Raw genomic sequence first — 6199 nt, 5'->3', positions numbered from 1 at the left:
TTATGCATTTTTTTTTCCAAGTATAAGATTCGGTTGAACTTAATGAGATTAACAATTAATGAATGATCAAGTTGCCATGGAATTTTTTTGAACATTGTTAAACATGATGAAAATTGAATTGAGTCAAATGTTGTAATTATTCTAGCTTATTTATGTTATTATTATTAAACTTGTGAAAATCGTTGCTAAACCTTCACCGTGCATTACATTTCATTTGTATTTGCATTTAGGTTAACTTGCATTATTAAATTAATTTAATACCTATCACTTAAAATTATTATGTTTTTCTTAACCAACTTGTGAATAATAATTTTAAATTTATCCATTTAAACACAGTCCCTGTGGAGATGATAACTCTTATACTTACTTATTAATTGATAATTACTGTGTATACTTGCACAAACCTACGTGTTACAAGTTTTTGGTGCTACTGCTGGGTACTATTAATTTAATCATTATTTGTAAAATTATTTCTTGCAATTTGGTTATTTATTTTTTAATTATTTTTAATTTTTAATTATTTATTATTTATGATTTATTTTCAGGTGTTTATGAGCATAGATCGAATCATTGATCTACTTCCTGTAGGCTCTAAAATCGAGTGAACATTTGGACAAAGAAAACGAGAAAGACTAGCCCAAAGACAAGCAGCAAAAATGGACCTTGAAAATCAAAATGATGTTCAAAGGAATGGATCCACTAATGTTCATAATCCAATCCTTATTGCTGATGATAGGGATCGAGCTATAAGGCAATACCCTGTGCCCCTTTTTAATGAACTTAATCTGGGAATTAGGAGACCGAAGATTGAGGCACCGTAATTTGAATTGAAGCCTGTGATGTTTTAGATGCTTCAAACAATAGGCCAATTTAATGGAATTCCCATAGAAGATCCGCACCTTCACCTTCGACTATTCATGGAGATGATCGATTCCTTTATGACAATCAGTGTAACTAAAAACACATTGAGATCGAAGTTGTTTCTGTATTCATTGCGAGATCGAGCACAAGCATGACTTAATTTGATGTCACCACATTGAATTTCAACATGACAAGAATTACCTGAATGCTTTCTAGTAAAGTATTTCCCACCTAGAAAAAATGCTAATTTGCAGAATGAGATCACTACTTTTCAACAAATGGATGATGAATCCATATACGAGGCATGGGAAAGATCCAAAGAGTTACTACGTAAGTGCCCTCACCATGGGATTCCATATTGTACCAAGTTGGAGACATTTTATAATTATCTCAAAGCACACACAAGGTTGGTGGTAGATGCTTTTGCGAATGGTGGTCTCTTGCCAAAGTCTTACAATGAGGCTTACGAGATTATCGAGAGAATAGCTAGTAACATTTACCAGTGGCCAAAAAACCAAGCAGCTTCAGGAAGAGGAGTAGCCAGAGTGCATAAAGTAGACGCCCTCACTTCACATTCAGCTCAGGTATCTTCTATCACTTCAATGTTGAAACAATTTACTACTAAGAATTTTACTCATGTTGCAGATCAGCCACCATGTCACTTTGACATGCAGATGTTGAAAAGTATGAAGAGGTAAAATCTAAACTAGTGAATGTTGATAAGCTAACACATTCTTCATATATAGATACAATTCCTCAGAAAAGTTGTTCGATTTAAGCTAAGGTTCCAACACCTCCATATCCAAAAAGAATCAAACAACAAAAATAGTAGGTATAATTCAGGAAGTTTTGGGATGTTCTAAAGCAGCTTTACATAAATATACCATTGGTAGAAGCCTTAGAAAAAATGCCCAATTATTTCAAGTTCAAGAATGAAATTTTTTCCAAGAAGAATAGGCTTAGTGAGTTCAAGACTGTAGCACTAATAAAGGAGTGCAGTGTGTTCTTACAGAACAAGCTACTTCTAAAAATGAAGGATCCTAAAAGCTTTTCTATACCCTGTAATATTGGAGAATCTTAATGTGGTAAAACTTTATGTGATTTAGGGGTGATCATCAACTTGATGCCCAAGTCTATTTTTAAGATGTTGGGAATAGGTGAAGTAAGACCCATGACTATGACACTTCAATTGGCGGATCGATCTTTAGCATACATAGAAGGAAAGATCGAGGATGTTCTAGTATGTATACAGAAGTTTATTTTTCCTACTGATTTTATTATTTTTTATTTTGAAGCATATAAGGAAGTGTCGATCATCCATGTAACACCCCTTACTCGTATCCAAGGCCGGAACATAGTACGAGGCATTACCAGACTTAACAATACACATAGACGAAAACGGGGCCATAAAATTTCATTTAATTCAAAACTTTTCGAACACATGCATAACAAACAAAGCTAACTATATCATCACATCAAAACGTAGGACATGGCACGATTAATTAAACTTATAAACCATAATGGATAAGGACCACATCTCATGATCATATACGATAACTCAATGCGGTGATACGTAAGGTCAAAATCATAATAAAAATACATATCACAAACCAACTTCCTATACATGCCACTCACTTGATATTTCTAATATTTGAATTAATTTTCCCAAAAATGATAGTTTGATAGTGTGATTTTGCCTCCGACGATCTCCAACCCCGAGCTGACCTGCCAATACTAAAGATATGGAGAGGATGGGTAAGATTTACGCTTAGTAAGTTCATATGAAAATAATAAGCAAGATAAAACACTATAATTGTACAATTACACATATTCAGGTTAAGATGTGTTATCGAGTTATAGTTACTAAATCATTCATATCTGAAGCTAAAAAACTCCAAATTTAGTTTTATTAATTTTCCTTGAAACTAGATTCATATATATTTCTCCCATAAAATTTCCAGAATTTTTGGTTTAGCCAATTAGTAAAGTTTATTAGTTAAAGTCTCCCCTGTTTCAGAGTACAACTACTCTGACCTCTGTGCACTACGAACCAAATTTCTCCCTGTAAAGAATTCCAACGATGATGTAGTTTGTTTCAATTAAAAATAGACTCAACAAGAAATCTATACATGTAAGGTATGACTCTTAATAATTTTTGTACAATTTATGGTGAATTTATAAAGTCAGAACAGGGAATCTCGAATTCATTCAGACCCTATTTCACAAGAATTCAAATATCACACAATATAGAGTTCTTTTGATTCCCCTGTTTCTTTCATGTGAAAATAGACTCATTAAGATTTATTTTCATATATCATTTTCGTTTTTATTCAACTTCCACAATTTTTAGTGAATTTTCAAAGTCATGCAACTGCTGCTGTCCAACACTGTTTTACCACTAAAATTCATTCTTACATAATTCCACTTAATCCATTTTGTCTTATCGAAATTCACCCAATTATCGAGCACATTGCTCATAATTTTTCATAAACATATACCTACACTTATTCATCATATAATCATGTTCAATTGTATTTTTACTTAATCGATTTTCCTGTTGAACTCTTCGGAATAATAACTGATAGTCAATTGCTTGCACATATTTTCACACTTGTAGCCAAAGCTATCTGCTACGCATAGTAGCCTGCACTTAGTACTACACACGTGACCTAACCATCTGATACACGTAGTAGCTTGCACTTAGTACTACACACGTGATCACAGTTTTCGGGTACGCATAGTAGCCTGCACTTAGTACTACACATGCGACCTCACAATAGATCATTCGTATCGTTTTTATTCCGAAGGTTCAATCGGGAAATTCCTCACTTTTAAACATTTTACTAAATTGTCCGTAATCAATTTAAATTCATAATTTACATCAAATAACCATTTGATAGGCAGCCACATTTCATATGATATCAAAATATAATAACATAAAAAGAATCGATAGATTATTTATGTACGAATTTACTCGAAGTGTCGATGTCATTACCCATAGTACCAATTGTCCATTCATAATATAATAAGACACAACTCAAATATCAAATCAGCTTTTAAGAATTTACATAACATATATCACATATTTCATATATCACTTGTCATGTATCTTTATTTTCTTGCATTTCATGTAACATTCTTTCATGTCATATTTCCACATCATAAACACCATTCCATCAACTTTTCCAATATATTAAATCATAAAAAATATGCAGTAATAGTAAGAAATATAATTCAAACATAACATTACATTATTATTATCATACGAACTTACCTCGATCCAGAAACAACAATTTACCATTTTAGTCCATAACCTTGTTTTTTCCCGATTTAAGCCCGAATCTCGATTTCCTTCATCTATAATATCAAATTTAGCCTAAGAATTAGTCACACTGTAACACCCCAAACCCGTGACCGTCACCGGATTCGACCACGAGGTGTTACCGCTTACTTCCTTATTTCCTCTTGGAAATTATGAAATTTTGTTTCAGGCAGGCTAGCTAACTGCGTCACTGTTACCTTAAAAATCATATCTCGAGTTCCAGAACTCGAAAACCAATTCCGTAAATTTTTCCTGAAACTATACTCATATATACATCCATGGATTTATTTCTAGAATTTTTGGTTGGGCCAATTGGTACAGTTTATTAGTTGAAGTCACCCATGTTACAGGGGTCGACTACACTGACCTTCGCGTGTTACAACTTGAATATCTCTCTGTACAGGGCTTTAATACTGGTTACGTTTGTTTCTAATGAAACTAGACTCAAAATGGAATCTTCAAATATAAGGCATGACTTCCAATTCTTTCTGGATAATTTATAGTAAATTTTCAAAGTCGAGACAGGGGATCCAGAAACCGTTCTGGCCCTGTCTCACGAGAACTTTAATATCTCTCAGTATACTGCTCATATGATCGTTTCGTTTCGTCCATATGAAAATAGATTCATCAAGGTTCAATTTCATAATTTATTCACTATTTAATTCTACTTCTACTATTTTTAGTGATTTTTCAATCTCATATCACTGCTGCTGTCTGCAACAGTTACTGCAGTAGACTATGCCAATTTCATGAATCTTTCCTTGACCTTACTAATCATCCATCATACATGACACAAATTATGGCCACCTTATCAAAATTAAAGTTTCTAAGACTCGTGGCTATAGGTTCTAGCATCCCACTCAACGACCACATAGGCCATTTTCACATGGCTTAAAGTTTACAACCCATAATTCAACAAAACATAATAGCCTATACATGCCAAATGTTCTCCTAGTTCAACTACGAAGACAATACCAAAAGATTTCCAGCCGGTGTGATGACTTCAACGACGGTTCCGAAACGCAAAAACAATATGAGTCCAAGAGACCTAAAAGGGGTGACAAGAAAACACCGAGTGAGTTTATAACTCAGTAAGTCATAAGCATTCAACCACCATCCATTAATAAAGTTATCACAACATGAAACAATAAACGAGGCTAGGTACTCATCCATACCGAAACTATACCATAATTCCTCGGACCTTTCGGTTCAATCTCATACCAAGTCATACATCCACATTTCATATTCTACACAATAAGATATTTGAGGCATTTTCACACACTAACTCATTTTCACCACAATCACACAATTGCAATCATCACATAGATTTAAAGCTTACCAAGCTCAACCCCGAGCATGAACATATTGCCTATTCGTCATGAGCTCAAGGTACTTACCCGATCCGCTGTCCGGGATTAACTCAATAATGTCGCACACTCAGTGCCAATTGTAATGCAAGAGCATATAGTGAATCCGCACACTTAGTGCTATAAAATCAGCTCGCACACATAGTGCTATATAATCAAATTCGCACACTTAGTGCTGTACAATTTTAAACCCGCACACGTAGTGCCAATCTTGTCACCGTGTCCATTTATACCCGCACACTTAGTGCCAATCTTGTCACCGTGTCCATTTATACCCGCACACTTAGTGCCGAGACCAATACTTTATGCAATTTACCACCTTTATACATTCAACGATGGCATCATTCCATACACATACATTTCCATTTACACATCAATTCATTAAACACAATTGCATATATATTATGATCATTTAAATCAATACCAAATATATGCTTAATGACTTACCTCGGATGTTGTCGAATGTCTTCAACACTATTCAATTACTTTTCTTTCCCTTGTCCAACTTGATCCTCTAAGCTCTTGGGCTAATTCAAACAAATTTATCTTATTAAAGTCCCATCATGCTAGCTTATGGCGAATACCCATATCAAATAAGCAATTTACCTTAACTCGTAACCCACATAGCCAAGTTACACATATAACCCTT

The 6199-nt window shown here is 34.1% G+C and overlaps 1 non-coding gene across 1 annotated transcript; it reads right to left on the bottom strand.

The window, feature by feature from the left end:
* Positions 1-1107: 1107 nt before the first annotated feature.
* On the bottom strand, positions 1108-1213 carry LOC128285943 (small nucleolar RNA R71). The gene has a single exon (XR_008276490.1). It is a non-coding gene; the product is annotated as a small nucleolar RNA R71 (small nucleolar RNA).
* Positions 1214-6199: the final 4986 nt, after the last annotated feature.

Source organism: Gossypium arboreum, chromosome 12 (assembly GCF_025698485.1).
Source record: "Gossypium arboreum isolate Shixiya-1 chromosome 12, ASM2569848v2, whole genome shotgun sequence".
Lineage (NCBI taxonomy): Eukaryota > Viridiplantae > Streptophyta > Magnoliopsida > Malvales > Malvaceae > Gossypium > Gossypium arboreum.
Note: the sequence above shows the minus strand (reverse complement) of the source record. Positions and strands in the feature narration are given on the sequence as shown.